Below are 18,468 nucleotides of genomic sequence, written 5' to 3' on the forward strand. Positions count from 1 at the left end.
ACCTCCAGAAGCCACAGCACCCCGCAATCGATGCGCCCCCTCCCGGAGGGGGAGGAGACAAAGGAGAGGAAAGACAGGGAGGTTAGCCAGTGTAAGTACCGGCTGGCTACCCTGTGCTGGGGAAAGGGGTAAAGGGAATAAAAGGAGAAAGAAGAAGAAGAGGAAGAAATGGGAAAAAAAATTCACACACTCCCGGCCTTAGTATTGCACCCTGCGGAAATGAATCGCCGCTGAGCAGTCTATATCGGGCCATGTATCGACAACTCTCGCGCTTCTCCACACAGTGATTCTTTTTAGTGCAAACAACAATTATGAGACGAGAAATGCTCAGTTCCGGCTTGATCGTTTGCTCGCTCGTTCGTTAGTTACTTCGACCGTCACGCCTCGGTTTATTAGGCCGTGGAGTTTCGTATTATTAAGGTATACTACAAAACCACGTCGCTACGCAAGTTCAGTTATTATAGTAACGGTGTGTATAGTACGTAGACTTGTCTAATGCTCGTACTTCGGCCTTGAGACGTTCTTGTGGCGTTATTTGTTACGTTTTGTGTGCCCTTATCGGCGTAATTTCCAAGCAGCCATACTTTGCTAAGTAAGGGCAGAAGGCGATTACACTGTGCACAAGTATAATCATTCGGAATTGTGGCATTAATTCCGTAATATTTTCGTAAACATGATCAGTTTCCGCTGTCCCCAGGCCATCTGATTGCACTTCATTTATGTTCTCTCCGGGCCAAAGCATTACAGAGAGGAGTGAGTGGTGCGTAAAAGAGCAAACAGCAAAACAAAACATACATGTGAGAGCGCAGTAGTGTAACACAAAATTGTTATAAGGGATTTCTTGAATTCAATGGCATCTACGGCCGAAACGACGGACGCGGGAACGTGGTTCCCGTCTGTAATTTTTTCGTGGGCACAAGATAACTGAAATACGTGGCTGATGCGATTTGCAGCCAGAATAAAGAAATTTAGGCAAATCTATGCAGCAGCCTTAATTCCTTATTCTGTATGAACTATCACGCTCGCAGGTCTCGCAGACACTTCCTTCGAGACTGCGGTCTAATAATTTCTTTAGAAAATATATGTAGAGTGTCATGGCCCCGTATACGGTTTCAGCACGTACGACACGAGTTAACACGGAAAGCAACAGATGTACGAACCAGGTATAGAACCAACGATCACGCGCTTCCATGGTTTCCGTGGCAACGAAAGAAAAGTTGACAAGGCGCAGATTCTGGAGACGCGTTACTGCGACGAGCGCGGCCGACATTGAGAACGGTTTTAGGCGTTCCTGAAAATCAGCGCAACTTGCTACTTGCGACGGTTTCGGCATTCGCAAAAAAGAAAAACAAAGAAGAAACATGGCGCGGAGGAAGGGTTCCGGAAGTCGCAGCTTCGCGCATGCTCCGTCCAGCTATAAACAACGAACTTCCGGGCAAACTTCAAATGAATATGCTAAATATAAAATGAAGCGACGGTATATAACACGTGGTGCGGCATTGTTCATTGGCCGGCGGCCCCTAAAGCCGCATCGACCTATTACCGCACCCTTCCTGCCCGGCCGCGGAGGGTCTCTTCGCTCCCCTTGGCAGCTGGAACCCTGTGTGCCAGGACATTGTGGTGGAGCACATAAAAAAAGATGCACGCGCTGCAGAAGCTCCCACAGTGAAAAACGATACACAGGTATACAGAAAAGGCGTTTTCTCCGATGCCTGTAGGCTACGCCCGGTTGGGTGGAGCACGCACATTTCGGGCCCTTCTGAAAGCGTATACGCTAAGGAACGTCTACCGTCCGTGAGTAGAGTAGCGCGCCACAGTGCTCTTCAGTACATTGTTTTCCCGCGCGGGAACCAGTTAGACAGGAAGGAGGTTTCTCGCCTTCTTTGAAATTACCTGCAGGACACGGATTTGGCCTCCACATGGTGACCTGAGGAGTGACTATGTGTAGTTGTGAGGTCTGTGTCTGATTTACATGATTTGTGTATTTTAAGTGTCGCTACGGTGGAGCAATTGCCGGCAGCTACTGCAAGGCCAATCCCACCAGTAGCCTACAACCACTCAACTCAGCTCAACTAGCGCGCTTGCAAAAAAAATTGGAGGACGCTTAAGCGTCGCCTTCAAGAGTGGAACGCGACAGCGTTCCCATCGACCCGCCAAGGGGTGTAAGACAATGGGCTACGGCGCAGTGACTACGCGCCCCGCATCGGACGCGGTGAGCGTCGAGCAACGCAGCGTTCGGCGCGGCGACGAAATGTGCGCCTGAGCAAGCGACGCACGCCTGAGCCTTAGAAACAGCTGGTTTCTAAGGCAACACCGCATTCACTAGAGGCAATTTTGTACCGCTTTGAAGCATCGAACTCGTGGCTCAGTGGTAGCGTCTCCGTCTCACGCTCCGGAGACCCTGGTTCGATTCCCACCCAGCCCATCTTGGAAGTTGATTTTTATTCATGAAGTGCTTGCTGGGATTTATCGCTCACGGCCAACGCCGCCGACGCCGACGACACCGGCTTTTCTGCGATACGAGCTCCTTAACGCTATCGCGTTAAAAACGGCGACTGTATTAACGCGTCCGGCTCCTCTTGTGCAACATTGCCAAAGCGTCGATCGCTCCGCTGTGCCCGTGAGCGTTTGGTGCGTGCGCCGCTAGGAGAGCTTGTTCCTCTGCTACGCCGACGGTCGGCTTGCTGCACTAGCTCCTTCTTGCCTGTCAAGCTATCGAGGTAAAGAAAGCGATTTCTTTTTAAAGCGATGCTTTCGCTACCTCTTGGCCCCCGGGTTTTCGCGCGGCGTTGGTGTGCCGTCGTCTTGAGTAAGTATTGCGCGAAATTTGGACCCGCAAAGCAGTGCCACCGTGTGCACGCCTGCACTCCCTGTTCAGCGTGATAAAACTATGCATCGCGGCATAAAAACGGTACAATATCGTCGGCTCGTGTAGAGGTACAATAGTGAACAAAACTATATGATATTTTGCATTTGCGTCCTGTAATTGAAGTGCTTAGTACGTTAGTGCTGCCTTATGCCAGACCGCTAGCCTAGGGCAACAGTCTCTTGAACAGTCACTACTCCCGTACACTCTTAGGCAAAAGTACACCCTTCGGGGTGTATATCTGCCACACACCAATAATCGTCATCTGCCTTGCTTGCGTTGCCTTTCTTGAAAACGCACGCGCCCGCTTCTTTCCTGTGGGGAATGCTATGCCATGGTGATAACGCGCATGCCGTTCGCTAATGGGAAGCACCGGGCTCGCCGCGTTAAAGAAAGCAAATGCGGACAAGACAGATGACGATTATTGTTGTGTGGCAAAAGGGTGTAATTTTGCTTAAGAGTGTATGCCCCATTTACGCCGCATAGCCTGCCTACCGTGTACCCAAGTTGCGTGTCCTCCCCCCCCCCCCTCAAAAAGTAATATGTACACGAAGAAAAATTGGGAAGGCCCCATTCCCTCCCCGCACACTCCTCGCTAGGTACACGGCATGGCGCCTCTTACAAACAGATACATATCCGAACTCGGTGGCCTACCACCGCTACTACCCGGACCTTTACACGGGTAGATGTAGATTCTGTCAGGGAAGGGCGGACCTACAACATATGGTTTGGGCTTGTCCTCGGACACTCAAACAGAATAAACAAGACCAGAGAGCAGTGGGAGACCGCGTTGCTCAGCTGTGCACCGGAAGACCAACTCAAAGCAATCCAGCAGGCCGAACATGCCGCCAGGGCGCAAAGGCTCGAGGCCTTCATCTAGGTAGAGAGGCATGGGTCTCATAAATCAGCTGTACTAAAACAAAGCTTGTTCCTCCTCCTCCGAAGGAAAACGCAACATCAACCAGTTGTGAAAATACGTGCGCGTTGGTGAGATACATTTTTAATGATGGGTAGGAACAGGCTAGTCGAACGAAAGGTACGACATGCCCCTGCAGGGTTGTTGTATAACAGGAGACCAAAGGACAGGGGACAAATAAAAATAGAAATGCACGTCACGCCATTCACTCCTACACGGAACTCGGAAACGAGCAGCAGTTAGCACCAGGAAATCAACAAGGCTAGACGAAAAGTAGAGCTTGATAACACCGTCAATAACCAAAACGTTATCCGTGCTTGAGCGGCTATTAATCACTGCAATCATTGTTTATCTACAAGAGAGAGACCAGAAAGATGTGCACAGAAACGCAGGAAAGTTCAGAAAATATAGTTCTGGGAAGCACAAACGAAGTCAGCCACCCATCGGTAGCAGGCAGCGTCTCTAATGCGTACCCGGAGACTTCAGGAACTCAAGCAGTCCAGATATAGCCGCCTGCTCGGAGCATAGAGTTTCCTACAAAATTACTACAGGGAACTCTGGCGCTAGTGTCTACGTGAGCTGCAATGGGAGCGGTTGTCCCAGCATGGGAATTATGGGAAGTACATGGATTTGCCTACACTTCGTTTTTTTTTTTGGCTTCAAACGGTTTTGTGACTTTGTAAACTCGTCATTTTCAACATTGTATTGCGTAACACTTAATTAAATAAACATCATTAAAATTGCCCGACGGCAGGATTCGAACACAGGGACTCCAGTACAGAAGCCTGATATTGAAACCATTAAGCCAGGGGTGCATGTACCGACAAGCGAATGAAACGCACTCATGAATTTACCGCGGGCATGCCAGTGCCCTGAGACGCTTGGCGCGTTTCCATTTGGGCACATAGACAAGCTCAATCGTTGCAATCAATAGCAATTGTACGCGTTCCCGGCGTCTTCTGCACTTCGAAGAATAAAGATTGCGCTGAAATATACGACAATAAGATTTATATAGCGTAACATACAAAGCCACAAGAACGTCTGAATCCATAAGCACGAAGATCAGACAAATCCATGTACTTCCCATCATTCCCATGGTAGGACAACGACTGCAGCGCCAGAGTTCCCTCTAGTAATTTTTGTAGGAGACTCTATGGCTCGGAGTTCTTATCCGTAGTATAAAAGCCAATCTGCGTATATCTATAATCTAACAACTAGTCCCTAGCAGACGATGCCATAATCCATGAAGTAGTGGGCATCTTGTTCGGCAGCTACGAGGGGTTCTCACACGTTCCAAATGTACGAACGAACCAACCAACCAATGAACGCACACGCACACAGATGCGCGCGCGAACACATAAATTCACACGGCTTACTGTCACACGAGCGAGAAAAACGTAAACTCACCTTCCGAAGAAGCTCCGGCGTCTCATCGATGGCGAGTCGAGGGCGGCGATGGCGTTCCTAGCGGGCCTCGAATCCACCGCTCTAGCGCCACTTGCACGCACCGTGCAGAATATAGAGCCGCCGCATGTGGTAGCCGTTCCCTCTACCTGCGCAAGTTGGAACGCCGATCCCGGAGTGAACACCGACGCTCGAACGCACAGCGCAAGCACAAACGCGTACATAAAATCGCCGACCGCGTTCGATGCGTTCGCGGCAGATGTGACGCAGTCATTCTTGCGTCTCGGCGCAACGCGAACGACGACGACTGTATGTACAGTCGCGGACAGAATAAAATGGACCACGGGATCTCCGAAAACGTTCAATGCCCGAGCAGCCTGTAGCGGCAACCAGAAAAACTGCCCACGACAACGTTGTTAGCATATTCTAGTCGACGTCCAAAATGCAAATACCAGATTGCGTTGTGAGGTTGCGGAGATATTCAGCTTTTTTCTTAGATTTCATGGTCCATAATATTCTGTCCGCGACTGTACATCTCGGGAACGCATCCCCTGCCACAGCGTCTAACTTCTTCGCGGTTTCTCGAGGGGAAAGAAAAAAATAAAATGGCTGTGGCTTAGCTAAGGTTAAGCCCAGGATGCGAAGCATACTAGCCTTTATTTTAGTTGTTGAACCACTGTTTAGCCTGGTGAACTGCTATTGCTTGGCTATATTTGGTTCGGCTAGACGAAGAAACAACTCATGCAGGCGAGCGCACGAGCTGAGACCCGGCTATTAGCCCCGAGAACGAACGCGAGCGGCGCTGCGAGCGCCGCTCGCGTGACGTCAGGGCACGGACTCGCGCCTGTCGTCTGCTACAGTTCGGGCGTTGTCCGGGCGCTTTCTGCGGTGTTTTCGTTTGTTCGCCCTCGTTCTCTCTGCTTGTATACTTATGGTGGTCGTCTCAAATATATTTTTACGACGTCTTCCTTTGCGAATATTTATTCAAAGAGCTAATTTCTTAGACAACAATGCAGCTCTCGAAGGCAACGCTACAGTGCCAGCCGAAGCGACGCAGACCAGCCCATTGCGGGTTTTTCATACGCGGATCGACAATCGCAAAAGCATAGCCTATAGGAATCCAGTTATGATACCATACCTGCCGCGGTGCAACAAGTATGTCACAAAGCTGGCTATATATGACTTCTACAGCAGTTACGTTGATTTTATCCCGCTAAAACAGGTTTGCTCACGACGAGTAGTTCATGGTATAATATCGAATTTTTGCATTTCCTCACAGAAACGCTCGGCAGTAGCACGGTGACTTAACTAATACTGGAGCTTAGATTCTACACGCCTCACTTGCTTCTTTAACTGCTTGTCAACATTAGGCGGTTCTTCACGTGTTTATTTTTTTTAAGCGGCGGAAATTTGAAGTAAAGTTAATGAAGGCTTACAGCTATTTACAGAGTACAAATAGGAATGTACCAATATATATTCCCTTTCCCGTGCTACACGTTCAACTCACCTCTTTAGAGCGCGTTTGTTAATGATTAATAATGCATGTTATGTTCCTCTTTTTTTGTCTATGTTACCAAGTGTATATCATTTATTTATTTCAATGCCGCAGTGTGTTTTGCATTGTTATCGTGGAAATATTTCACTGTGCTTTCATATATTGTATAACTGCAATGTTTCATGGCCACTATATAAATGTAATTTATATGGCGCTTGATGTGTTACCCCATGCAGCCATATTGTACCTAAGAGGGTGAGGTTACCTCAAGCCGCGTCTGTGCGACTTTTTTCCCTCATCCACCTCCATTTACCACTCCTCTGTACATGTGTGTGTGTAAATGGAAATTAATAAATCAAATCAAATCAAACTCACTTGAGAAATTTACTGGTGCTTGTTGCTTGAGGAATATACATGACGAATCTGTTTGGCAAACTGACACAGGCTGCTCGGCCCAATTTTTTTAGTGAAGTATGCCTGCTGGACCGCATAGCTGCAGCCAGAAAGCAGTCGAAGCGTCAATGACTAGTAGTATGGGACATATTGAAGATATCGAAATTCCCCCTGTGGAGGGTCAGAAATCAAGTGAAAGTATATGCAAGGCTTGTGGTGCTTTCTTTATGAATGTTTGCGATTGGATTGGAGCAAACTTAAATTAGCCTGCAAGGTTCTCTTTTATGTACCGACGAAGCGAATAGTTATCCGTTTGTATAATTAAATAACGCTGGATCGAGACATGGTGAGACAAAAGGTGCTTGAATTTTCCTTTTGTAGGCAATCTAAGCTGCGTAGTAGTAGCTCGAGAATACTTTAGCCATTCCAGTTGGCGCTGTAAAAAATGCTTTATGGTTTTAATTCGAAGTTGAAGTGAACTGATGGGTTTCGCGAACATAGCGTGCCTCGCCATACGGACAGTCGATTGCTACCGTTACGTGATCAGGGGTGTGCCATATTGTCGATAAAGGCTACTGAGGGCCACTATGATACATTTCATCACTTTCAATTGAGTGGCTCTCGATCTAAACAACGAAACTTTTCTCTCAGGTGATTGCTACTATGGTGTTTGTGAATTAACTATGTAAATACTCTACAGGACGCGCCGTCGTGTTAGCAGCCATGAGCAATTCGTTTTTTGGAGGCCTGTTTCGGAGGGGGATGAAAGTAGCAGCAAACATTTTCATAAGAAATGCGCGCCTAACTATTTTTTTACGCATTAATGAATGGCCATATTTGAATAGAACAACACACCAGAGTAATAGGAATCATGATGACAGCTTCGCTGGGCAGTGTCTTTCTAACATCGGATAACATGTTGACGCCAATTACCAAATTTTTCTTCCACGTAAAATGCAATACCTCTCATAGCTAAATACTAAAGGAATGTTAAGTGTTTAGCGAAGCATCATACACAACTTCGCGCGTTGAATTTGCAGATATTCTTTTTTTAGTCAAAATTTACCGATAGACACGGCGCATATATGCATTGCAAAAACTAGTAGACCCCTTTAACGCTACTTAGCTTGCGATATCCAAGCCGCAAAGTTTTTCGACTCACACGCTTTTGAAGAAGAAACTGTGGTTAAGGTGTGGCAGCTGAAAGAAGCCGACTTATTCTTCAGTACGTACGGCTCGAGCCACCCATACCCCAAGCATACACGAAGGGAACGAGCGCGTGCGGCAGCCGAGCGAGCCGGAGCGAGCGGCGTCCTGGCCGTGACGTCACTCGCGAGAGGGCGCCATTCCTCTTTCTCGGGGCTAATGTAGCTACGCGGCCGCAAGCGAGCGCAGAGTTGAGCCTCCGCTTTTGCAGCTGTTATGACGTCATATGGTAGCTACGCGGCCGCGCGCGGCGCAGCAAGGAAGAGCGTGGTTGTGCGGCTAGTATGTTTCGCATAAGAAAAGTGGAAATCCGTGGCGATTTAGCGGTAAATGCGAGAGAATTGCGTTAGCTATACGTCGCACCTCTCTGAGGTCCCGGATCAAAAGATTTAAACCCCATTCAATATCATTGCGAAGTGTTGTTCAGGAGCTCACTCGACGCACACCCTGCCTCAGCAAGCACGTACCAGGGCGCTGGGGGGCTCAAAGTGCCTGGAGCGGCCAGTCGGGCGGCAATTTTGCGTATATTCGCGGGCTCCTTCCACGCCCGAAAAAAAAGAACACTTTCGCGTAGCACGTAATGAGCAGCAGAAAGCTGTATCGGGAGTTTTTTTTTATGTTGCTGTAGAATTTACTCTTTGACACGTTTCATCTAATTACAATATTTGAGAAGCTGAATAATTAATAAAACTAACCATGTAATTAGGCGCATATGCAAAAAAAAATCATCTGACTATCTCCAAGCGAGGGCAAACAACAGTATCTTGGTTCTGCCCAGCTACGTGGCATTTGCATATTTCTGAATCTTGGTGCATGATAGTTGGGACACCCTGTATATAGGTTCAATGCACGCAGTCATGTCAGCATGTAGAAAAGGGCCTACGGTTCCTCCAAGCAGCGTCTGCTAAAATGTTATCTCCTTCCTTTCTTCAAGAGCAGCGTCATCATACCTAACCGTATTGCCAAGCGACATCCGGGAGTTTTGATCTGTTTCGTGATCGCACGATAATGTTGATTACGTCCAGCGTGCCACTACGAGAGCTCTTTAGTGTCGAATTTAAATATCTTGCATATGTTTTAATGCGAAAGCACTATATTTCCCATGAGGCACAAAAGCCGGCGTTGTAGGCAACGAGTGGTACCGAAAATTATCATCGTCAGTGACGTCGTGAGCGCCTTGTATGACGTCATTAGTAATACAGAAATAAAGTTACAAGTTAGAGTAAGGTGGCTAAAGGTGGTGTAAAGTGTAATCACGGTGAAGTAAAGTGGACAAAGGCGGATTAAAATCGATTAAGGTGAATTAAGGTTGGTATAAAGTAGTGCAAGGTGTATTAAGGTGGATTAAAGTGGATTAGGGTGGATTAAGGCGGTTCGAATTAGAAAAAGGAGGATTAAGGTCAGCTCAAGTAGAGTTGTGAAAGACGCGTGACAATGTACGAAGTCACGTATAGCGTACGTAACCAATTAATTAGCTAATTGCCCTAATGCTTTCGCATTCGAATCACGTATGGCTATTTAAGTGAGTGTCGATATTATTCCGACCTTCGCACTTGCTGCGTGTAACATTTTCACGTGCAAGAAGCACGCGGCTGATTCCAATAATGCGTGCCAATCATTCGTCAATGCAGCCCTGCGTCTCCTATCGAGGCACCCCCCGTGTCCGCTTGGAGACAAAACTCTACTCGCAGTCCTCCACGGCCGCTACCCCGCTTCCTCACGTACGAGTCCTCAACACAAAAATAAAACCCATGAGAGAGCAAAAGAATCGAAAAGCAGGCGAAAAAAAAACCCATAAAATTCGAAGCCTTAGGAAACAAGCGCGGAGGTGTCCAAACGGCGCTGCCAAAGCTCGCTTGACAGCGCGGTGCTCGAACGTACCCGTACATCGACTCATCTTTCAAAATCGCGCTGCAATAAAACAACGCACTCTCGGCTCTTGGTCGCAGAAACTCGCAGAGGCACCATTTTCTTAGTATCGTCACGTGGCAGCAGGTAACTGACCAACCGACACAGTGGTCATTCAGTTATGCAGTTTTTCTTGTTTCTTTTTTCTTTTGTTTTGCGCGGCTTACACATGAGGTCTCCTTCCTATACGGCGCGTTCATGGAAAGCGCGTAAGGCGGACACGCGAACACGCGGCATGCAAGCGCGTACGATCACGCACGCACGCATGCACGCACGCACACCTGACGTGTTCCTTCCTCCTCCCCCTTTTCGTAGCTACACGCGTAATTGTCGAGCTGTCAAGGACTGGAACGTCGAGCTGCCAAGGATTGGAACGACCTACCCATTAATGTCGCTGCCATCACATGTCATTGACAATTTCTAGAAACTGTTGAAACTTGTATTGCAATGTAACACCGGCCTTTTCTTATGTTCACATGTTAACCACCCCTTGTGTAATACCCCGAATGGGGTCTTTGAGGTAATAAAAAAAATGAAATGAAATTGTTTACAGGAGGCTCGTCGTGCATATGTGACAATAAGAAACGCGAACAAATAAAGGAATGCGAAATTCGGCAACGACCCACTCGCATTCGTCAGGAAGTTTGGATGAAAGTTCGGAGTTTGGAGTTTATTTCGCCACAGCGTTTCAATGTTTACATGTTCCTACATGAGGCAAAGATACAATGTGTGGTGCGGAATGCGGGAAAAAAGCGGTGATGTAAACGCAGCTTGACTGGCCCCACATCCCAGCAATACAAGGCAGAAAAGTGACAGCATTCGTAAAGTCATGAAAACAAGTAAATAGGCATATAAATACATAGTGAAATTGGCACAATAAGAAATATAATTATACAAAAAAATGGCAAGAATATTTGCACTCCTCGAAAAAGAAAGAATTAAAAAAGAAGAGTCGCCTTTGGAAAGCCACAAACAGTCATAACGGCTGGCTCGGCTGTATTCAAAACCCGAGGAAGCCAACAGACACCGAGGCCGAGGAAAGCGGGCATAGGAAAACAGCAGTCGCTCCAAGCCCAACTAGTTATAGAGTGTCGCAGGCACCATGCGAAGGTCGTGGTTCGGTTCCCACCGGCGGCGAATGTGCCTGCTTCATTCGCTTTAATTTTCCGCGTCCATTATTAAAGCGACGTTTTGGGTCTTTGTCCTCCCTGGATCTCGTCTAAATAACTAACGCAAGCAGCGCTTCTCGCCTAATACTTCCCACACACATACACGCACATTATTTAATGTTGACCATCAAAGTAACGCCAGTGAGCGCATCCTTGAAACGGGACTTAGAAGTAAACGGAGGACGACAAGGAGGGGAGAGAGAAAGAAAAAAATTAATAACGTGAGGAGTACCAAAGGTGTCCACCGAGTTCTGTAGATGGCAAAACGCGCAACAATGCTTAAACAGTCTTCTGATAAGATAAATAAGTCTTCTGATAAGTCGTGTCACCGTTAAAGGATTGTTCCTTCAGAGGTCGGTCGTCGAGCTTGTCGAGAACGACAGCAACGGGGAGCGTCTCTGTGCATAATGCTGCATACACTGGCACGGAATATACCCGACAGTTTCCACTTAACCACAGTGGTCACATGACCACTGTGGTGACGACAGCAAGGGGAGCGTCCCCTGGGCACAGTGCTGCATACACTGGCACACAATATAGGCGACAGTTTCCACTTCACCACAGTGGTCACATGATGTGGCCTCCCTCGACAACGTTCCATCACCCATCGCCTTAATCGTTGTAGCAGAGAGAGAGCTAACAGCTGCAGGCGTCGACACTGTGTGCGCGTCCGCCGCTATCGCTCCTACGTGGCTAACTAAAAAACGTCATTCCACGCGCGTCATGACAGTGAAGTGCACGTGCTTTGTATATATTCAGCCTCACAAGTGGCAAATGGTACATGACCATAACTTTCCTTCCTAACAGGAACACGAAAAAAAAATTAAATTATGGAGTTTTACGTGCCAAAACCATTTTCTGATTATGAGGCACGCCGTAGTGCGGGACTCCGGAAATTTCGACCACCTGGGTTTGTTTAACGTGCACGTAAATCAAAGTACACGGGTGTTTAACATGAACACAAAGCACGTGCGTCTGCTTGACACTTCGCCTGAAGATGATGGTCACTTACTTTTGCTTTATTTACTTTTACGTTCACTTATTCATGCATGTTTCAAACCCTTTACAAGATGCTTTGCGTTTTTTGTTTCCTGAATTGTGTCCAGAAGAGAAGCCTCTGTCCGGGCTCATTTAGCCTTTAGCTTCCCCTTCGTTTTTTTCGCGTTCAGACTGTCTGTTGATAGAAAAGCTCAATAAAATTAAATGAACTTCCCGTCATCTAGATTCCAACATTGCGCTGCAGGAGCACTGAAAGTCGAGCTCGCAGGTATGAATTCACTGGCGCTAAACAGAGCGAGGGGCCACGTCCCTGAGAGTGTGTTTCCCTGCACTGTCCATCCCCAATAAATTGCTCTACATTTACGTGTATTTCTTGTTTTGTTTTTAGAGAGATCAAGGTTTGTCGTATTAGTTATGCATGCAAAAAGGCAGATAAAGGCAGATAACTTGCACGATTTCTTTGAATTCCTTTTCTGTAAGCTTGTTACAGTCGTTAATTAATAAACAGCTCCTCGATTCGGCTTATTCTTATCGCTCATTAACCATTCTAACGTCGCATACCGTGAAACTGACGACGCATAAAAATTAATTTGGTACATTTGGGCACACTGCACACTTGTGAAGCGTTCAGCTTTGGAGAGAAGGAAAAAGGCTTCGTAAACTTGGCTGGAATGCAAGTGTTTGTGCCTTTCTCTCCCTTGGGGTCTCGGGAGCAGGTATTGTTAGCCACAGAGATGTGTCCGATGCTGTACGCGATTCCCTCCAAGTTGCAAAACGCTCACCGCGTCAACTAATTCTTTCTTTACGGTCGCCATTATATTTCCTCCAAATTACTTGCGATATGAATCGTTGAATTAATTGTCTCTCTGCCTCTCTCTGCGCACTTCATTTAAATGCAGTAATTTATTCCCTTTGTCTAATTACTCAATTACGCAGTACTCGTTCGTTGCCAGTTCTGTCACTCGTATCGTCTCGTGTTACGGCAGCATTTACTACACAGTTGCTTCGTTTCCTCCAAGCGCTTGTTTCTCGTTTCCTCGACAGTGAGCTCGTGTCAAATTAAAGAACTGTCATCGCTATCGTGATCGTCATAACCATCACGATCACCCTCGTCTTGAGGCCAAACTTCCATGGTTGGGTGAAAGCAGGAATGGAAGCAGTCGACGTTCGTCAGCACCGTGTTTCTTTCTTCCGCGTGGGTCACTCACTCTATATAGGGTCCCACGCGGGCCCAGACTCGGGAAAAAAAAAAAGAACCGGCACCTCTTCCTTCACCGAGAAAGTGTTTGCTCCTCCACTTCATCCCGTTGTCGCGCGCTTGGCTGCGCTGCAGAAACATTCCAGCGAAAAGAACGAAACGAACAAACAGAGAGCGAGCGGGTAGCACGCACTTTCTCCGAGGGTTCAGCTTCCTCGGCGTCGCACAAAGGAAAACAGGAAAAGAGCGCCAAACGCATAGAGGAAGCTACGGCAGTGGCTTGGCTCCGCGGCTGGCTCGGCGTCGAGCCCTGTCGGCGCCGGGCGCCTTCGTGACGCGAGCTTCGACCCGTGACGCTGGGGACTTCGCTGTGTGAGGCCGTTGACTACTATCCCGCTGTCCAGGCATCTCTCTCTCTCTCTCTCTCTCTCTCTCTCTCTCTCTCTCAGTCTCTCTCTCTCTCTCTCAGTCTTCCTCGCCTCCCGTGTAGCTCGTTGAGGGGAAGCGCTGCGGGCCTCGCTGTGTGAGGCCGTTGACTACTACCCCGCTGTCCAGGCATCTCTCTCTCTCTCTCTCTCTCTCAGTCTTTCTTGCCTCCCGTAGAGCTCGTTGAGAGGAAACGCCGTTGGGAGCCGCGGTGGGGCTTCACGCTACGCAGCTCTGCACGGCGGTTTTGCGCGCGAACGGCGAACGCAGAGAGCGCGACGTGACCGTGGGCTGCGCGATGGCGTGTCACAAGACGAGAGGACTCGTTTTTAGGGCGTCACGCCCGGCATGGACGTGCGAGCGCGCTAACGAGCCTCAACGACGATGAACAGGGGGGAGCTGTGGAAGTGTACAGTCAAAAATGAAGGCGCTACAGATATATGAAGGCGTTTCGGACAATATTTGAAAGTCATTACACACAGCAGAGTAATACAGATTGTGAGACTATTCCTTCGACAGCCAGGCAACCATGCCGAACCAGGCAGACTAGGCAAAAAGAAAAGAAGAAAGGAAGCTTCACTTTAAAGTATCATTTAAAGGTTTGGCCCTGGTGTGGTCCGCGCCGTCAATTTCTTATCCACGCGTCTTTTGCGCAACCTGCAGTATGAACCGGTTCCTTTGCAATGGAGAGCAAACAAACAGACATGTAACACCTAGACATCGTTTAACTGAAACTAGTTTACTCGAACGAGAGAAAAACAAAAAGAACATACAGAAAAAGGGCGAAGCAAAAGCTAGTGACGTTTTGGCGATTGTGGTATACCTATGGCTGTTCCGTGTCCGTTTGTTCGCGCTACTGTGCCGTACATTTATGCCAAGTATAGCGCGGCTCTCCATTTCCTTTGCTGCGTGAGCCAGTACCAACTCCCGCAGCTTTCAGTTCCACTGCGCAACTGCAACCCAATATTTATGTCCCAGGAAAACTTGAGAGCCGGGCATACAAGGGCTTCCGCTCGTGCGACCTGTTCGCCCGCGGGTACAGTCGCTCTTGAGCTCCTATGACCAACATCGCGGTTGGGAGGGCGGGGGAGGGGGCAGTGGGGGAGGGGAGGCGTAGCGGGCGCAGTGGGATTTGTCGCTTTCCGCGTTTCTATACTGAGAGCGCGTAGCCTTCTCAGAGCACGCTCACGCCGGCAGAGCTATCAGCTCCGACCACTTTCTTCTTTTCCATTTCTGTGACCTTTTCGCCCCTTGGGACCCATTGCCTCTGTGCAAAGTAAACCATAACAACTCTCTCTCTCTCTCTCTCTCTCTCTCTCTCTCTCTCTTTTTTTTTTTTTTGTAAGTAAGCTTCCTGAATTTATTTTTGTAGATAAGTCCTCTTTATCCCTCCCAAAGAGAAATCTTCGTGTAAGTGTGTAACATTGGGGCCAAAGATAAGCCTATCGAATAGGCCGCCGCGGTGTACGGCCTCTTCGGAAACGTCATTTACCCGTGTTGCTTAAGATCACCGTCCATCTCCGATATATAGCCGCGTTGGTCGCAATCTTGGCCGTTCCGTTGAACGATACCTAAACTCCCTTCTTTTTTCCCGAAAGCGACGTACCTTTGTTCCCCCAATGTAGCCGTTTCCGCTACTTAGCACAAACCACCCCAACTGCGCCCAGCGCAGGAAGCCTAAATGATTTTCCCATTTGCCGACGACGAGCCACCAGTGCTTCGAGTAATCTCCCAGCTGATGAGGCTACAGAAACAAACGAAAAAAAAAACAATAGACGGACTGGTAGTGCCCTTTTGCCGGTAGGCGGTGTTTCTTAAAATGCAATTACGCCAACCAGTGAAACTTCTGTAGAAACGTGGAGTTACGTTCAGTATGAAAGAAGCGCCGTATAGTCTGAAACTGTACGGCGACGCCAGCATACAAAACGATTCGTTTAATTGATACAAATAATTTAAACGGTTAGTTTTCCGATTTTTCGTAAGTCGGCGCTGTCATGCAGTCTTACGGTCCCTTCGACCAATGTGAACAAGAGGAACTTGGTCACACTGGTCTAGCTAACTTTATCCAAGCTCTTTAACGAAAAAAAAAACAAGATTGAAAAAACATGGTGCAAGAGCCGGTTTTAACGCCTATGGTGTTCGATCGTCCGAGGTCTGACGACGGAACGACGTAGGTCTTATAATGGTATCTCGCATCCTGTTTTTTCATCTTCTTTATTTCTTTTTTTGAACGCAACTGTACATCTCACCAACGTTTCGTGCGGTCTAATGATTGTATTGCACGTTCGAATTTCGCTTTTTATACTCTCTGTCAATAAGGTTAGCACTGTTCATTTAAAAACAGCAGCTTTCACTCGCACCCAGCCTGCGTATCACTTTACATCGGTCGTAGGATGGATGAATAAATATTATTAGCCACCTGTTTCAAAGTGGTTATGACTGATGCCACCCAGCTCGTTAATTTTACCGGTCACCTGTGCATATCATCGGTCCTTAAAATCCATGGTTCGTGCTAATAAACCATAGAACCTGATAAATTTTCTATAATATATGATGTGTATATAGTGCAAGTACTTTTACCTGTCGCAAAAAATAAAGAACACAACAGCTTTTTAGAGACAAACGGTATTTATTTATTTATTTATTTATTTATTTATTTATTTATTTATTTATTTATTTATTTATTTATTTATTTATTTATTTATTTATTTATTTATTCGTTTACCCTAAAGGCCCGGTGGGGACATTACATAGGGGGGAAATAATAACAAGAAGAAGATACATTGTAACTCATTGAAAATAACTACGTGACTGCAAAAACAAAGAAAGAAAAAAAAACAAGAGGAAGAGAAAGCGCGATACAAGACAATGAATATAGTACATACTACAGCTAACAACACTGTTAGCAAATACACAATGGTTCAAACATCGCAATATAGATTCCTGTACGCATTAGGGAGTGTAAAACAACGGAGCGAGAATTGCATTGACCTTAACAACAATGCAGCAGCCACAACGACGTAGACTTATTATGACACCCGTTCAAACATTGTATACAAAATTTATGTAGCTGGAAAACAAAGTGTACGGAATAAATATATAACGACGCTATCTACATAGCGTCAATGTAGACACTACACAGTCTGCCTAGATTCCTTTTCTCAGGGAGGCAAGGTGCGCATTCTCCAATGGAATGGGCTTAATTGCTCTGACACGGTTTATGATCGATGGCGTTGACGGTACGCTGCGGCGCTTAAACAGCGAATACCCATAATACACACACTTCTCGTCCACAAAAGTACAAGTAAAAAAGTGCCTTGCTTTCATCAATATTCCTAAATTGCACCTTTGCCTTGCAAGTTATACGGGTGTTTCATCATACACTGCATCGATGTTTTCGTTCCCGCTATCAATTCGAGAATAAGCTTGCAACGGGTCGTTGCGTTGCTTTGACTATTCGCTTTCGACGACGTCGTCCTGCATTAATGCCACTCGAGAAACTCGGTTTCTCATCAAACCACGTCCGCATAAATATGCACGCCCGAAACACGCGTAAATCTCGCTTGTCGTAAGACAAGGAGCCAGGCGGCGGCGCGTTCGCCGGCCGACACCCTCGTCCTACGAAACAAAGAACGGCAAAGCGTGCGCTGTCGTTACAAAGACCCGCATATAACCCCCGTATGCAGAGATGCAACTTAAGTCGAAGCACATGCTTGAGTTGATTTAGATGACGCCTGGCGTTAACGTGCCCAGAGACGCTCACTGCGTTTCCTTCGGCGCGTTCCCCATAGGCGTCATCTAAATCAAGTCAAGCATGTGCTTCGACTTAAGTTGCATCTCTGCATACGGGGGTTAGTATATCCGTTAGTGCCCGGCTAAATTTCCAAATGAACGCGCGCATTGCGCTGGAGCTCTCCGTGGCGGAAGGAAACGCAAACTAGGACGAAGCAATCGCGTCAAGCAGCCACGGCCTCGTTCGGGCCAACTTTTCACGGACCCATTCTCTTTGCTTTTTTTTAACAGCGAGGCTGTATGTGGCTAGGGCACTTCCGTCGTCGGCGAACAAGCCGCGTACTAGCTCATTGGCGCCCCTTGGCACAACCGCGTGAACGTGCTCGTGGTAACGCGTTCATCGTCGTCGTCGTCGTCTCCTACTATAGCTCTGCTCTGTTGTCGCTCATTGCTCAAGGGTGTATGATCCATTCATTTGCAAGAGGAAATTATCGTCATCATCATCGTCATCGCCGTCATCATCATCATCACCATCATCATAATCATCATCATCATCGTCGTCGTCGTCGTCGTCATCGACAACAACTATCATCATCAGCAGCAGCAATGGCTCGAGCATCGTCGTCTTCTTCCCCACAGCTGGCTCCGTTGCCGCTCATCATTCCAGCGTGGAATTTCATTTCTCTCCTGTCATGGTAATGGAGAGGCCGCGTTAACTAATTTATTTTAATTTATTTAGGTTGGTATGAAGCACTG

The 18,468-nt window shown here is 47.4% G+C and overlaps 1 protein-coding gene across 2 annotated transcripts in view; it reads right to left on the reverse strand.

Moving 5' to 3' along the window:
* LOC135898663 (uncharacterized) overlaps positions 1-18,468 on the reverse strand; it is a 264,427-nt gene that overhangs the window by 131,634 nt on the left and 114,325 nt on the right. For both annotated transcript variants that reach the window (XM_065427740.1, XM_065427739.2), the window contains exon 3: positions 5,190-5,335. The gene's annotated coding sequence lies outside the window, so the exon portion shown is untranslated. The remainder of the gene's footprint in view (positions 1-5,189; positions 5,336-18,468) is intronic.

The sequence above is a fragment of the Dermacentor albipictus genome, chromosome 8 (genome assembly GCF_038994185.2).
Source record: "Dermacentor albipictus isolate Rhodes 1998 colony chromosome 8, USDA_Dalb.pri_finalv2, whole genome shotgun sequence".
NCBI lineage: Eukaryota > Metazoa > Arthropoda > Arachnida > Ixodida > Ixodidae > Dermacentor > Dermacentor albipictus.